The sequence below is a fragment of the Wyeomyia smithii genome, chromosome 3 (assembly GCF_029784165.1).
Source record: "Wyeomyia smithii strain HCP4-BCI-WySm-NY-G18 chromosome 3, ASM2978416v1, whole genome shotgun sequence".
In the NCBI taxonomy this organism is placed as follows: domain Eukaryota; kingdom Metazoa; phylum Arthropoda; class Insecta; order Diptera; family Culicidae; genus Wyeomyia; species Wyeomyia smithii.
This window is the reverse complement of record NC_073696.1, coordinates 57044463-57062381: the sequence shown is the minus strand read 5'-3', so window position 1 is coordinate 57062381 and position 17919 is coordinate 57044463. Positions and strand designations below refer to the sequence as shown.

The 17919-nt window shown below is 37.4% G+C and overlaps 1 protein-coding gene across 2 annotated transcripts in view; it reads left to right on the top strand.

Annotated features, from left to right (window-relative positions):
* Nucleotides 1–3240: 3240 nt before the first annotated feature.
* LOC129727817 (protein quick-to-court) overlaps nucleotides 3241–17919 on the top strand; it is a 59712-nt gene continuing 45033 nt past the window's right edge. The window contains exon 1 of one of the 2 annotated variants that reach the window (XM_055686021.1): nucleotides 3241–3702. The gene's annotated coding sequence lies outside the window, so the exon portion shown is untranslated. The remainder of the gene's footprint in view (nucleotides 3703–17919) is intronic. The other variant, XM_055686020.1, reaches the window with a different exon arrangement.

The window sequence follows — 17919 nt, the reverse complement described above, 5'->3', positions numbered from 1 at the left end:
GTGGACCCACCAACATTGGACGAGGTGAAGAATGCTTGCAAAGAGCTAAAAAACAACAAAACCGCTGGGAAGGACGGCTTACCGGCCGAACTTTTCAATGTTGGGAGCGAGCGGCTGTGTAGTGCAATTCACCAGATTATCCTAAGGGTATGGTCTGAGGAACAACTACCTACGGACTGGTTGGAAGGACTCATATGCCCTATCTACAAGAAGGGACATAGACTCGAGTGTAGTAATTATAGAGGCATAACCCTCCTCAATTCCGCTTACAAAATTCTCTCCCGTATCCTGTTCCAGCGACTGAGGCCGTTGCAGGAAGCCTTTGTTGGAGAATACCAATGCGGTTTTCGAGTGGGGCGATCTACAACGGACCAGATGTTCACCTTGAGACAGATCCTCGACAAGTTACGAGAACACAACCTGCAGACACATCATCTGTTTATAGACTTTCGAGCGGCGTACGATACAGTGAAACGCAATGAGCTGTGCCAAATAATGCTAGAACATGGTTTCCCAACTAAACTGATTAAACTGATACGTGCGACCCTCGACGGTTTCACATCATGCATTAGGACAGCGGACGAATTTTCGGACGCGTTTGTGACGTTAGATGGTATGAAGCAAGGTGACGGGCTCTCGAACTTGCTGTTCAACATAGCTTTGGAAGGTGCGATGCGAAGGGCAGGTGTGCAGAGGAGCGGCACCATCATCACTAAGTCTCACATGCTTCTGGGCTTTGCGGACGACATTGATATAATTGGTGTTAACCGTAGAGCAGTTGAGGACGCCTTTACGGCTCTCAAAAGGAAAGCTGCGAGAATTGGACTCACCATAAACACTGCCAAAACGAAGTACATGGTGGCTGGCAGAGAGCGTGGTAGTTCTACGGGTGTTGGGGCTGCGGTGGAGATGGATGGGGATACTTTCGAAGTGGTCGACGAATTTATTTATCTTGGTACTCTCGTGACATGTGACAACGAGGTGAGCCGCGAGGTGAAGAGGCGGACTGCGGCGGCGAATAGGGCTTATTACGGATTGCGTAGCCAACTTAGGTCCCGTAGCCTACAGATCCGTACGAAATTTGCGCTCTATAGGACTCTGATCCTCCCGGTGGCGCTCTACGGACATGAATCGTAGACGTGGAAGGAGGCCGATCGACGAGCGCTTGGGGTCTTCGAGCGTAGAATCCTGCGATCAACACTCGGAGGCAAACTAGAGAACGGGGTGTGGCGCAGGCGCATGAATCACGAGCTGTACGAAGTATACAAATACGCTGATATTGTCAAGCTGATAAAACACGGCAGGTTACAGTGGGCTGGCCATGTAGCACGGATGGCGGATGAACGACCGGCAAAGATAATATTTTGTAGAGAACCGGATAGAGGCCGACGACTTCGAGGCAGACCGCGCACGCGCTGGATGTGTGCTGTCGACAAGGATGCCAGAGCAGCGGGTGTAAGGGGAGACTGGAGAGTAGCAGCCCAAGACCGAGTTTTGTGGAGACGTATTCTGGATTCGGCATAGGATCTTAATGATCTGTCGCCATAGAAGTAAAGTAAGTACATTAATACACTTACGACATCCGTCTTGTGGTGCCCCAGTTGTACTGCATAAATATCGCTGTATCGATATTTTATCGATATCTGTGCTTGGTTTTTAAGTTACACGAGCGCCACATAGCGGGAGCATTACCACTTACTGTTAAATGACGTTTGCAAGTTTTTACACATCTTTTGAAAATAAGATGAACATCTGTTCTTTGTATTTCTGTGTCAACATTTTTTCCATAATTTTAAATGTTTAATGATTTTAAGTGATAAATTTATTTTTGTTGATATACGATTGTGTACCAAAAATTAACCTAGTAATTCCATGGTGGCAATAATTATTTCTATAGTTACACTAAAGTTCTTGCTGTGATTTTGACCGTTGAATAGATTATTTTGCTTCTTGATTGATGTTGTAACAGGTGGTCATCACAAGGGTTATCCACGTGTATTTTTTTGGGTCTTCAATATAGTCGTTTTCAATTGCATTAAATCCACAGAGAACAGACGTTCATCTTCTTTTCAAAAGATGTGTAAAAACTTGCAACCGTCATTTACCACTAAGTGGTAATGCTCCCGCTATGTGGCACTTTTGTCACTTACAAACCAAGCACTGATATCGATAAAATATCGACACGGCAATATTTATGCATTTATTCTTAGAATTAGAATTCTTATTCTTATGCATTTGTTAGAATATTTATTCTAACAAATATATCAAAAATTACGTGAAACCTGAAATTTCCGCAATTTGAGCCATAATTCACAAAAAATATCGTATCATGTGACCGTAAACATGTGTTTTTCCGAGCGTGTTTGTGAAACAGTGTCAAACAAATCCGTTACCTAACCTATCTTTTTATGTATCGTGAAATGAAATAACTATAGGTACACGGCACAAAATAATGATTGAATAGTGACTATAGTAAAAGAAGATCATACTTTGGATTGTTTCTAGAACTTTCACACATGCAATTTCGATTCAATCTAATCATAAGTGAGTAAGCCATATATTTTGAAAAAAAAAAACTTTTAAAGAAGATATGTTGTTGAGAAATGCTTCTCAAAATGCAATCTAAAATACACCTGTATATGCTGTGTTAGAGAAACGCTCCAACCCTACATCTAAACTCCAACCTAATTACCGCAAGCTGCTACGTAGTTGATTGTTCCTTGATTGTTGTACCGGCTCTTTGACCGCGAGGTTGAATATAAACGGAACATTATGTTTGCGCCTCTTTTCCGGTGTTGCACATTATGCGCTCTTACTCATTTTTTTGTGTTCTCATTTTTTCTCTCCACTATCTGGAATCACATGCTATCAACTGATTTTTTACTACGATTTCCACAGCAAGTGCACTCATCAGGCTATGAAGGTCAATTTTCGCATGAGTGAAAACGTGTTTTGCTGCCAGATATGAATCAGATTGTATGATACATCATCTACGCATTTCGGTTTTTAATTACAGTCGTAACAGTCCAAAAAGCGGAATAAAAACTAAGTTATTTTTTCATACTCTCTGTACCTACTAGACAGAAAATTGTAGTCGATCAATCCAAAACTATTTACCATCACAACATAACCACCCTACCCATACAGTAGGAGGAGGCTCTCTGGCAGGAGTAACCAAAAAACAGGCGGCAGGCAGTCAGTGCTCTCTTTCTCGGTGTTGCCATTTTCTGAGCCTCTCAGGTAAAAGTAGTTGTAAAACAACGTTTCTTCGGATAACATGCCGTGCTGTTTTGTTCGTGGTGACCAGTCGAAATCAGTGCTCATAGCGGGAGGCTAGGCTACCAGGTGCTAACTTGGCTCCATTGGCTCATGAAACACGTGCTCTTGAGCAAGAAGAAAGCCGAAAACCGAATCAAAAAGTTCTAACAGACTGGACTACATGATTACATAATTGTTTTGTACTTTCGATACAAAACCAATTAGGTTCGATGTAAGTCCAACTGTCCACAGTCAGAGTCGAATTAATTTCCAGTGGCAGTGAAGCGCAAGTGACTAGCGTGACAGTGACCATGAAGAACACTAGTGGCGCATTCTGGATTAGTGCATTTTACGGTGCTTGCGGTTCGATTGTCGGTTCACAAAAGGCGGAAACGAAGCGCCACTAGAAAAAACCTTCCGCAGAACATTTGTTTGGCTTTCGAGGTGAGTGTACTTGGGCAGCGTTTTTTGGTGTGAATGTATTTCCACATTAGCCTCGTCCTGTTTCTATTCGACTTTGATGACGGCCTGATGCGTCAGTCGAAATACTTTACGGTCACGAAAGGTTATTTCGTAACTTTCTCTTCAAACCAAAGAGGAAGAGTGGCAGTGGGAGGTCAATTCGATTTATTCTGGTAGGGAAGGATTTTGAAAATAGCGTACAGCAAGGTGTTTTCATGATGCGGCGCCTATGCGCGCAACCAATCCAAATTACATTATATAATTCCGGCAATGTTGGGGGTGGGTTTCTGTAAGAAGGGTGGTATCCTTGCGTGAGTTTACAAATAGCAGCATTTCGAATATAGATTATATAATGCTTTGGTGATTGCGTCAAAACGATCGTAAATGTTTTCACACCTATTTCGTAGGAGTAGTTCCTGAACACATAACATATGTTTCGATCAATACAGATGACAGAGGTTGTTTTCGAATGCGTTGGACTGTAAAGTTAGTACCATTGACTAGAATATAATGAAAATCGGGCGGTAATTAATAAGCTTATCATTGATGTGGTACTAAATTTTTCATCAAACGATAAAAATTGATTGAGTCCATCTACAGCCTAAGTGCGGTTGGTAATCGAAACAGTTTGGAACAAGTATACTTGTACGGATTAAATCCATGTTGAATTGAATACATTGTCAGAAGTTCATAACATAGAAGAATAGAAAAAGATTTAAAAAACAGAAAGGTATTTTTATCGATTGAATGACATTAAAGCAATTTAATCGAAAAAAATACCTATAAAAACAATTGATAAAAGAATAACAATTTAATTAGGAGCTGCAATTATTTTCGTCCACGCTTAAGCGTAACCTTAGATCGATTATTGCGTTTTTCAATTCCCAGAAGATCCAGCTTTACAGAAAAATTGTGCGTGAAGCGTGATTAAACAGCGAATACATTCAACTAACTTTAGCAGATTTGACACTATAGAGAATCCTACTACTATACCACTAGGTATAATAGATACTCGTAAATATTTTGTTTTCATAGTGCTTCTTACTGATAAAAACGTCGAATAATACAGCAAAACTTATAGCCAAGACACAATTGTTATCCAAGTTTCAAACCTAACCAATAATTGCTCTAATTCCGCACGATATTGATGTAGCATTACTCAGAGGGAGAAGGAGGCGGAGAGAATGTTGTGAGCCAAACGAACAAGATGAGAGGCATTGCAATCAGGAACAAAAAAGGGCATGTTTATTTTCGTATGTTTTCCTTGTTGTATTGCTGAACAATTAATAAGGAATTCTCCAAATTACATTATCACAGTTAGTCAACATTGCGCTTTGAGAAGAGATCTGGTACTTTTGACATGTAAAACTTAGCCTTTCTCAGTACAGTTATACCTCGATTATACATTATACGCACTTTTTTTTCAAACACATTTTAAATTCGTATGTTTTCTTCATTAAATTGTGCGTAATGAAGGGTTATATATATTAGACATGGTTCACTAATAAGGGGCCGTCCATATAGACTGGGAAATCTGCCGAAAACCGGGAGACAGTAAAAATAAATGTGTGAGTCATACATATACTCTCCCCCCCCACACACACCCCCCTCCCCCCCCCCCCCACACACACATACACAGACACACAGACACACAAACACACATACACACACACGCACACACATACACACACGCGCACACACACATATAAGCACAAATATACGCGCACACATATGCGCACATACATACACACATTCACACACATATACGCACATCCTCACACATATACGCACATCCACACACATATACGCACATACACACATACACACGCACACACGCGAACACACATACACAAATATACTCACATACACACACGCCCATTTCATTGTTTTAAGTAATTCCTTTCAAGCATTTTGCATATGTTCTGGGTGAGTTTCCCACGGCACATTAAAGAACGTCTATCATTTACGTAACGCAAATAATTGCCTTCTTCGTCAAGCTTTCCAATCCCACTTTCGAACGTTACATACTAATTGGATGACCCCTACATGTTTTCTTGCACATTTCCGATCACGGAAGTTAATTTTGGGCTATGAAAAAGATTGAAAATTTTGATTCGATTTTACGCACATTTCAAAAACGAGAATGTGCGTAAAATCGAGGTATACCTGTATCTCTATATTGATGTGGTGTCGTGCTATTCAGTATAAGCGTGATTTTTTACAATGTTTTATAGTTTATTAATCTTCCAGCTGCTCTTGAAGTACGATGCTGGCCTAACAAGCCAGTCATTGCAAAAACATTGAAAAAAAAATGTTACGATTTTTTATAACTTCGCAGGCTATCTTAAATGGCCTCATTAGAAACTTTAAATTGCATTCTATACAATTTAGAGAAATGACGCATTTTAGAATTTTATATAGTACGTTAAATTGCTTTATATATAACCTAATATTGCGTTTTATAGGATTTATATTTTATACGATATAAACAAATTTGATGTTGCATCTTATGAAAATTCAAACTTGACATGCACATTTGAGCGATTTAGATTCAACATCCTTATACGACTTCTGGTTTGCTGGGTAATTAGACAACCAGCTAATCAGAGTTTTTGTTCTCGTGATTAAAATTGTCGATATTGATCAAAATTCAGGAGTTTGAGGCCCGTTTTTTCGACTGATTAACATACGCGCCACGGCTTGAACCGTCCCTTAACAAAATCAGGGAATTTAAAACGTTTTCGCTACCCTGAATATACCCTGCATACACAAGCACGGATAAATAATAAGCGTGTAACTTACTCTCAATTTAGTGGTGTCACTAAGAATAATATAAATGCGAAATACTGCAGACATCCGGGCAATATCACAATATATCAATTGGTCACAGTGAGTAGTCCATACAAAAAAATGGACTGGTCATCTTTGGTGAAACGCTACAAATCAACTCGAGCCCCTGACAACAGTTGTGACACTTGTGAAACAATATGTTTTAAAAGTCATACTTTAATATTTTGAATTTATTCCATTATCAATCTTCATATTTACATTTATATTACTTCAGAGAAGAAAAATCAGTAAAAAAGCTAGAAAAAATCACCAGGGTTGTGTGCAAAAACCTCCAAGTTTTTCGGCTCTAACGTTTTGATGTCACTTGAGATGAACAGCAAAAAACTCGTTAGGCGTTAGGTCAGTTAAATCAGCGGATGCTATCCGCTGCTGCTGAATTATGTACGTTGGTCGCACCATCCCATAGTAAAATGATTTGTTTGAGCAGAAGCAGGCTCTTATATAGTTCACCACTATTTTAGAGATTTATTGCATGGGGCCACGCTCGTTTTGTAACTAGTTCCACCTTTTTTTTTAAGCTTTGTCTTTCAATTTCGCTAGACGCAAGATGCAGTGAATCGCATTTCATGTTGGCACGCAGCGGAAAAGAACCGATGGAACTCTCACACATGCGACAAAACATCACGTATTGTGTTGCGGGTTGTAACGACAACTGTTTTCATCTTTTCCTGACAAATAGGAGCAGATAGCAGAAAATGCACCACACTCTTAGTTTCGCAACAGCTTGAATTGAAGCTTGAACTGGGAATTGAAAAAACACAAAGCGGCGCTAACAAGCTTTAACAGTTAGAGTGCATGCAGATTAAAATAACATTTCACTTTAAATTCTAGCACATAACCTCTTGAAAAACATGAAATCTTCATTTGTTGGTTTTGTCCTAAAAAGTACAATTTATTGTTCAATTTAATGTCGGATATGAGATTTTGATTGCTCAATCTGCTAGTATAATGATTTGTTTGAGCCAAAAGCTACCTTCATCGCTGCTGGTATCCGCTGCTGCTACCAACTGCTACTAAGTTGGGACCGGAACGAGGGAGCTCCGTGGCCGCAAGCTTACAGAATCCGCTTTGGTAAACTTGTGGTCGTGGGTTCGAATCTTACTAGAATCAGGACATTTGGTTGTCAAAGGACTTTAGCATGGGTTTATTTTCAGGCTCCCCACCACCTACCCTTCCTTCAATATGAATTCTACAGTATTTGACAGTATTGTTGACTCTCCTTCTAACAAAAATATATCCCTATTATAATAAAACTGATATGAGTAACGTATGAAAGTTCTTTCCAGGAACTTGTAATAAGGCGATATTGTTAGGATGGACAGAGGCTTGGTATAGCTCGGTAAAACTTACACACAAGCACGGATATGTATGATAAGCGTATCGCTTACTTCAATAGTGATACTGCCAATAATATGAAGTACGGAGTACAGAAAACAGAAAACACCTGGCAATATCACAATAGATCTAAGCTCTGGTCGCAGTGATGAGTCCACACAGAAAACAAGTTGCAACCGTCCTTCCCGCCATCCACTAGTGAAATGATGGGTTTGAGCAGAGGCAGGCTCTTGTGTATCCTAAAGAGTGCACTCCTGGCTTAATTAGTATAACATTCCGACGACTGTGTTGAGGAGAGCAAGCCAATCATAGGCTCATTTAAACAAGGCTTGACAATTACAATAGTACAACAGTTCGCATAGTCAAATTGCAATTTTTTGCATTTGGACGGATGCATGGATAATTTTCCAATCCAGTGCTGCAAGAACGTAGTAAACCGTTGAATAATATCCGACTTATAAGAATTTGAAATTGGACACATTATTCCTCCGCTCCGTTTTTAGATATTCATTTTACAGGTCGATGTAACGAAACTTCCTGAGAGTCGTAGTTCTACGTAGACAAAATCCATCAAAGGCACACGCGCTATGAGAAAATTTTCTCTTAGGCACCGGCACACAATGGGATGACATAAAAAATAGTTGAACATCGGTGTGTGATAAGATACGCTCGATTTCAGCGTTTTGATGTCTTCTAGAAGGTTTTTTAGGCTTGTAAGTATTTCATTTGAAGATTGAAATTTGCACTGAAATAAGAAAAAAAACTTCATTTTATTTCTTGATAAAATGGATAACATGCTTCGGAACCATTGTAGGACTAACTCGTCAAGCTATTTTGTGAAAGACTATTATCTGTTATATATCTATCAATCTGAAAAAAAAAGTAAATAAAAGTAAAGTACCCTCTTAAAATGAATTTCAACGTTATTCAAATTTATCATTGGTAAAAAATTCTACAAGGTAATACTATTGGCATATTTTTGTAGAAAAGAGTATATTGCTGTCATTTAGTGTAGAATTTTTCTAAACTTATCAAATACATTTTTCAAGAAAGCTTTCTCACCTCGAAAATGACTATTTTTGTATTCAATAAAGGGACTGTGTGTACACAATTTGCATAATCAAAAAAAAGGGGGTGTAACTTCTCCATCGCAATAAAACCTATATAATCCAGCAATCGAACGTTAATTTCAAGTGATGTTGTGATCACTGAAATAAACGTTAATCTGTAATAGGCGCGTAAAATTGACAGGAATGTCGAAAGTTTGCATAGGAAAATTTGAATCATCGCACGCTAGCCTGTGGGGGCTGTTTCGATCAACTCGATTATTAGTTGGGAGAATTCGTTATCGATATTGTTTTTGGCACATTTTTTATGTGTAGGATAAGTACAACGATGCACCGTGCCCCAGTGCTGAGTCGATAAAATTTCCAGCTCGAAATGATCCTCTACCAGATCGGGAATCGAACCCGATATCACAACCGTGTGTGGGAGACCGACATCGCTAACCACAGAGCCACGGGGACCACATAGGCCAGTTTTTTTTATATATTAGAAGTGATTCAAAAGGTGCCTCTCCAGCTGGTCTCGAGGTACGATGCTGGCCTAACAAGTCAGTCGTCGTAGGTTCGAGTCTTGACTCGGGAGAGACTGTTAGTGTCAGTAGGATCGTAGCGCTAGCCCCGCAATTGTCCTGTACGCTTAACGGTTGGCTGCGAAGTCTGTGTTTAGTAAACAGAAGGTCAAGTTCCGAATCGGAATGTAGCACCAAGGCTCTGCTTTTTGCTTGATTCAAAACTTGAAGCATTGAAAATGTGAAGATGATAATCCTTTTATCTTCGGATCTTGTTGTTTAATTTTTAATGTTCAACTTCATGTTCGGAAGAAATCCATGCATCTAGGGTAACGGACCTATAAATCGCCCACTTTATTCATGACTAACCAGTTAAACGTTAAACATTTTGATGTGTTACTTCGACGATGCACAGTATTTACTGTATAGTGCACTATAAACATTGTGTTGCACATTCGGGTTGCATTACAGCCAAAATAACTTATCTAGTCGAGTTAAATAGAAATTTCCTGATGGGTGTCCGAACCCCTAAATTCGACTCCGAAACTCCTAATTTCGCCCACCTAAGGATCCATTTTTCGCCCACCTTGAAAATATGACGAAAACAGCTGTTAAACGAAACAAATCAACATATGAAAAGAAAATCAACTTAATTATGTAATGCAATTGGTTGGTTAACCGTGCAAAGCATTTATTTCAAAAATCACCAGCTGATTACTCAGCCTTACTCGGGATTCCATGTTAGCTTTTGTTTTTTTGGTGGCTTAGAAGTTTTTATGGTCTGGTTTTTCGATATTCTGTGTTACTGTTGAACCTTTAATTTCTAACTGAATTGTAAGGAGATCATGTTGTCAATAATGAGTCAATCTTTCTTCTATAACAATCAATCTTATATCGAAAAATACCTGTGTCAAGTTTAGTCTTCCTTCACTTCAAAACTTCAATTTAATAATACACCAGCTCCAGCAACTTTTCGAAACGTATTTTGGACTCTTCGCTATCAAATCATTATTATTATTGCTACATCAAGAAGCGGGAGGTGAAAACAGACAATCGATCAAGGCGAATGTTTTCATGAAAGTCCAAAAATCGCTGGAAATGCAACATCAGCCACTTCAGATATTCCCAAAACCATCCCAATAGTAATCGACAACGGTAGTTAATGTTGTATGCAGAGTTTCGGATAACGACGATTTACTTTTCGTAAACTGGAAATCGCCGTGTCGGGCTTTAAAATGGCATCGGACAACGATTCTGAGGTTCTGAGCATGATCTGTTTTCTAGATGGTTATCCCTTTCTTTCCTTTCAATTCTATGACCATCAGCTCTGTAAAAAGTACACGTATACCAAGCTCGACGGAAATCAATACAAGCATTCAAAGGTTATATTGAAATATAGATGCATACAAATCATGATTTTTATATAAAAAGATTATATCAAGCTTGTATCGGAAACGTTGTTATTGTTTTCCACTTAACTGTTATTGACAGACAGGGTGAAAATTAGGCACACATCATATTCCCAAAACAGTGTATAGAGATTCGCCCAGGGCGAAATATGGAACCGAGGCAAGTAATGTGACCCATTTTTCACCTCTTAATAATTATGAAAAATCTGCTGAGAAATCGATAATTTTGTTATAACTAACATGAAATCATTAAAATCACATTCAGGAAATTTCAAATGCTTATAAAATATACAATATGCTCATAGTTTGAAGTACATTTCCGGTTAGAAACATTTAGCACTCGTTTCTAAAAACCAATAGAAAATCCGTCTAACTAGCAGACGCTCTATTGATTGCTCGTAAAATAGTAAAATATTATAACCATTAATCACGTACCTGTGATAAAGATATCATGAGATTTCAAGCTTGAGAGTAGCGTATATAAATTATTTGCTTCTGAACATTCGAAAGAATTATTATCGTGAGGATCCATAGGAAGTAGTAGAGATGGGTTTAAAAACCCGAAACCCGACCCGACCCGTACCCGACGGGTTTGGGTCGGGTTCGGGTTTGAAAATTTTCGAAAATGTCGGGTACGGGTCGGGTTCGGGTTTTGTGAAAAAAATATTTTCGGGTTCGGGTCGGGTTCGGGTTTGAAAATGTCGGTTTCAGGTCGGGTTTGGGTATGGAAACCCGACTATAAAATCTATGTAATCTCGGGTTCGGGTCGGGTTCGGGTTTCACAATTTCGGGTTCGGGTTTCAAAGAAATAAAATTTTCGGGTCCGGGTCGGGTTCGGGTTTGAACGAAAAAAAAAGTTTCGGGTGCGGGTCGGGCTCGGGTTTCGACCGAAAAAAATTCGGGTTCGGGTCGGGTACGGGTTTGAAAAACATCAAACCCGACCATCTCTAATAGGAAGGCGAAATATGGTTCCTCTACCCTATTTATATCAAAATCAAGATTTCCAACAGAAGAAGAAGAAGGGTCTTAATTGATAAGTGAAAACAAGACTTTTCATGTGCTATGAGAACTTTTTTAATTTTTTCGATTGTCTAGAGGCCAGACACTGTTATCCAGAGCAACATGATGTTCGACGCTATATTTTAATTGAGGAACGCTTAGTAAAATCGAGGAAACTGTTCAAAGGTCTTTTAATGTTAGTATTTCAGGAACCAAAATTATCCGGAATCGATGTTCGGTGACATTTCAAATTCAATATGACTTCTTCCGATTGAAATCAGAAATGAAAAACACAAGGGGCAAGCATCGCCTTGATGATTCTATATCATAATAATAACTGTCCTTTCAGTTTAATTTGGCGAAAATGGAATTCTCCCTGGTAAGAGAAAGGCGGAAAATCGGTACTTCGAAATTACTGCGTGGTAATCTTGAAATTCAATAAGGGTCATTTATTCCAATGACAATCAGTCTGTCTGAAATTGAAGGTAAAACGCACGGGAGATACTTTCAACTGACGTGAAAAATTTGGTGCAATATATATTTTATTTTCAATGGAATTGCCGGTGCAGGTCATTTTTTGACGCCCGTCCAAAGATTGCATATGTGTTGCATGCTTTGAATTTCTAATGGCGGAGGGTCACGAGAGGTGATTTAGACTTGTCGAGTGGTTGTTCTCAATTTGTCAAGGATAATTGGAGTTTCGATTCTATTACAGTCGTCAAATAAAGTCACCAGTTTATCGCGATGATAAATGATGTTTTTCAATGCGTATTTATCAGAAGAAAGATAAATTGACTCACTGATCCTAAAGAACGAAGGAATTAAGGAATGAATACTCCTTGACTATATTCATTCCTTAAAAGCACCTTCTCTTCTCCACTTCACGATAGTCGAGTGACCTAACGACAGGCTGCTACGGATCGATATGTCAAGTATAACGCTTCCATTTAACGCAAAGCCGTGCCCAGCCCGAGGTTTGTACATACAAGCCTCTGATGGTCGGAATATTGCAGAAAAAGTCTGAAAATAGGCTCGATGGTTGAGTAGAAAAAACCGGGGGAAAATGTTTTTATTAATGGAATGTATGAATGGAATGGTAGTTTGCCGAAGCAGTGCTAGTCAAATTTCTGTTGGCAAATGAAATAAATAAAAAAATACAACCTGGATTCTATTTCGGTCTAAATTCCAGAATTTATCACCAAAGTGTAATGTCAATATTTCCATCAAATTTTATTAACTCTGAATTACAAAACACCGTTGCAATGTCAAGCGACAACAATTAGTTTCGAATGGTTAGCCTGATAGCCCAAAAACAACCATCAAGCTATCGCTAACTGTTAATTCAGCCCGTCGCCGGCCCAACCTCCCCTGTTTTCGGACAACCGCTCGCAACCTTCGCAGATCGGAATAAAACGGCAACTTTTCCGGCAATCATCAGCACTGCGTACATGCAAGCAGCCAAACAGAAGTTGTTAGCCGGTAAGTAAAATAATCGCGTCGGTCTGCTCTATGCGTGCAAACCAGCTTAAAAACCAGAAAGTGCAACGGTAGAGCTGGGGAAACCGAAAAACAAAAATCTCCACAACAATGTTATTGGATTTTGAAACTGGGTTATACACGGTGGGAAACTTGAAAATAGCATATAAAAACATAACCGCAAACTGTGCAATCATATAAACAGCAGCTCGGACAAATGGATCTCAAAAAGCAACAACGAGAAGGAAAAAATCAACACACGTACACAAGTGGCGAGGTCATTCCACTCCACTACCTACAATGACGGTGCGCGGCCAGCTTTTATACATCATATTTCGCCAAACCATCGAACCGATGGTTTTGTAAGATTGTCCTAGGTTTTGAACACATTGAATCACACTTAATTCCGATATTTACCCGCACAGTGTTGGATCACAACCAAAACAATTTCATTGTCTGTTTTTGAGGATGTCACGCGATACACAACACCGCATGTTATTCAAGGTGTGCAAAGCAATTAATTTGTTTGTTTGATATAACCAGGGCTGAGATGATTTTCAAATGTAATCTTCACCCTATATCAATTATCTTAACCTAATTTGCACGCTATTAGACGTGCACAGTTTGGCAGTGAACAATCTTATAATTGCAATTAACCATGAAACGAATAAAATCAAATCAAGTAATTGGAGATAGCGGGGGTATTTTGGACCACTCTACACATTCAATAACTGTTCTATCATACCTCTGTTGATTTAAATGTCTAATATGAAATAACTACATCATTCATCAACGCTATTTATAGGAAAATAACGAAGAAATTTCAAAATTTCTGCCGAGTTCTAATTACATTTTTTGACCCGCCAACAAAACCTATTTGGCCTGCCTTTATATTTTGATTTATATCTTGATTTTGTTAAAGTAGGAATAATAGATTTGAGAAAGACATCCCTCTGTCTTAGTGTTTTCGCAACTTTAGGTATCTGAAAATGAAAAGATCGGGCATATAGCGGTTCTGTGAGTATTTGCAATCAGTTTCAGTTCGTTAGATGTAATAAATTAAGAAATAATAAGTTATAAATTATCACAAGCTGCTGCTTCGTCTAGCGTGATAGGATCAAATGGTAAACAAAGAACTGTCAAAACTTGCAGCGGATAATAGTGGCTACCAGATTGCTTGCTAAGCTGCGTATCAGGCACCACCACCATTTGATACCGGTCTCTGGTACCAGCCGTTGATATTTTGACGTTTATTCGCACGTGCAAGCAACAGCAGGGGAGAATGGTAACCGTGGTAACACTTTGATTTTCGGGTTGGTTAGAATGTTTTGCAATGTTCAATTAACATGTTATGTGATTTGAAGAAAAATGCGGTTTATTATTCCATCCTACAACAGTATCATATATATATATATATATATATATATATATATATATATATATATATATATATATATATATATATATATATATATATATATATATATATATATATATATATATATATATATATATATATATATATATATATATATATATATATATATATATATATATATATATATATATATATATATATATATATATATATATATATATATATATATATATATATATATATATATATATATATATATATATATATATATATATATATATATATATATATATATATATATATATATATATATATATATATATATATATATATATATATATATATATATATATATATATATATCATAGTAACATATATAGTAATTCATGGAGTAAAGGTTGAGTTTCAACTCATAGGTGATGCATTTGTGAATGTAGTTAAGGCGAATTTCAACTAACATGTGAATAATACAGCTTATATTGTGTTAGCAACTTACTAGATTAATCAGTGGTGCACGATTCTTCCCATCTCCAGATTATCAAATCTGCCTGTTCACGACTAGAATATCCAACATTACAACAGAGAGCTACTCTCTTCTCTTTGTCGTAAACGAATGACACCATACTGCCCATAAAAGCATAAGAATCCCATATGGAAATGCTCTCAATTGTGAAAATTGCAAAAGGAAGTTCTAATCTTGAATTGAAGGCAAATAATTATGATTAAACTAGAAGTATTTTTTTTTTTTAATAGGGGGGGGGGGGAATGTTTGTAATGATTTATTTATGTACTAATATCTATTCAAAATTAGTATTGTGTGTTCTGCCACAAATGGTGACATTTCAACACTATTATATATATATGTATTTGTACACTTTTTATATTATTGAATGTTATTAGCTTTCGCAGTTAAGTTAATGTAATTGTAGGAAAATTATTAAACCTACTTGTCAAGGAGAAAAAAAAGGAATAAAACAAAACTTAAAATAAACTTAAAACTATCTTACTGACTAGAAAGTGAGCTAATCGTTGCAATTGAGGATTGCAACGATTTTTGTCGGAATTTGTTGATAATTTGGCTTGACATATTTTCTAATGTTTCTACATTAGTGAGCCTATGTAGCTCGTTCGTGCTAAACCAGGGAGGACGCTTCAAAATCATTTTCAAAAGTTTATTCTGAATCCTTTGAAGTGTCTTCTTCCTGGTTGCACAACAACTTGTCCAGATGGGAACTGCATATAACATTGCTGGCCTAAAAATTTGTTTGTAAATTAACAGTTTATTCTTGAGACAATGTCTAGAATTCCTGTTGATAAGAGGATATAAACATTCGATATACTTATTGCACTTTGACTGGATATTTTCAATGTGCTCCTTGAAAGTAAGATTCTTATCATAAATTAGCCCTAAGTATTTAACTTGATCAGACCAATTTAAGACCACACCGTTCATCTTAATAACGTGGTGGTTATGGGTGGGTTTGAGAAATGAAACTCTTGGCTTATGAGGAAAAATAATTAACTGTGTTTTAGAAGCATTAGGGGAAATCTTCCATTTCTGCAAGTATGAAGAAAATATATCTAAACTTTTTTGTAGCCGACTGCATATAACACGAAGGCTTTTCCCTTTTGCGGAAATGCTTGTATCGTCACAAAACAAAGATTTCTCACAACCTGGTGGTAAATCAGGAAGATCAGAAGTAAAAATGTTATAGAGATTGGGCCCAAGATACTCCCCTGAGGCACACCAGCTCTAACAGGCAATCTATTAGATTTACCATTTAGATAATTAACCTAAAGAGTGCGGTCAGTTAAATAACTTTGTATCATTTTTGTAAGGTAAAGCGGAAAACAGAATTGTGACATTTTAGCTATTAAACCTTTATGCCAAACACTGTCGAATGCCTTTTCTATATCTATATATCCAGTCGAATAGCCTTCAGATTTATTAGTTCGAATCATATTTGTTACTCTAAGTAACTGATGAGTAGTGGAATGCCCATGGCGAAAACCAAACTGCTCATTTGCAAAAATTGAGTTCTCATTCATCATTCTATTCAGAATTATTCTTTCAAAAAGTTTGCTAATAGAGGAAAGTAAACTAATTGGTCGATAACTTGATGCCTCAGCTGGATTCTTTTCGGGTTTTAAAATTGGAGTGACTTTGGCATTTTTCCATTTTGTAGGAAAATGTGCTAGTGCAAAGCATCTGTTAAAAATTTTTACCAAAAAATTTAAAGAGTTTTCGGGAAGTCTTTTAATAAGGATATAGAAAATCCCATCATCTCCTGGTGCTTTCATGTTTTTGAATTTTTTGAGAATAATTCGCACCTCATTCAAGTTTGTTTCTGATACCTCTTCAGAAAGAAATTCTTGGGTGGTGATCTGATCATACTTTTGGTTTACTTCATTTTCAATAGGACTTACTACGTTCAAATTGGAGTTATGAACACTCTCAAACTGCTGAGCAAGTTTTTGAGATTTTTGTTCATTCGTTAGAAAAATGCAATCACCATCTTTAAGGACTGGAATGGGCTTCGAAGGTTTCTTAAGAACCTTCGTAAGCTTCCAGAAAGGTTTTGAATAAGGTTTTAGTTGTTCAACTTCTCTCATGAAATTCTCATTTCGCAAGAGAGTGAATCTGTGTTTAATTTCCTTTTGTAATTCTTGAAAAATAATTTCCAAAGCAGGATCACGAGATCTTTGGTATTGACGTCTCCGTATGTTCTTCAAACGTATGAGAAGTTGAAGTTCACTGTCAATAATTGGTGCATTAAATTTCACTCGAGCCTTAGGAACTGATAAATTCCGGGCATTGAGTATTAAGCTGCTAAAATTATCTAATGCTCTGTCAATGTCAGCACTATTTTGTAAAATAATATCATCATTTAAATTTTCTTCGATCGTAGAACGATATCTATCCCAATTAGTCTTGTGATAATTTAACACAGATCTAGTGGGATTTAAAATAGTTTCATGGGAAATAGAAAATGTTATGGGAAGATGATCAGAATCAAAGTCAGCATGGGTTGATAAATCACTGCATGAATGGCTTTGATTTGTTAGTACCAAATCAATTGTAGATGGATTCCTAATAGAAGAATAACATGTAGGACCATTTGGAAATAAAACTGAATACAATCCAGCCGAGCAATCATTAAACAACATTTTTCCATTGG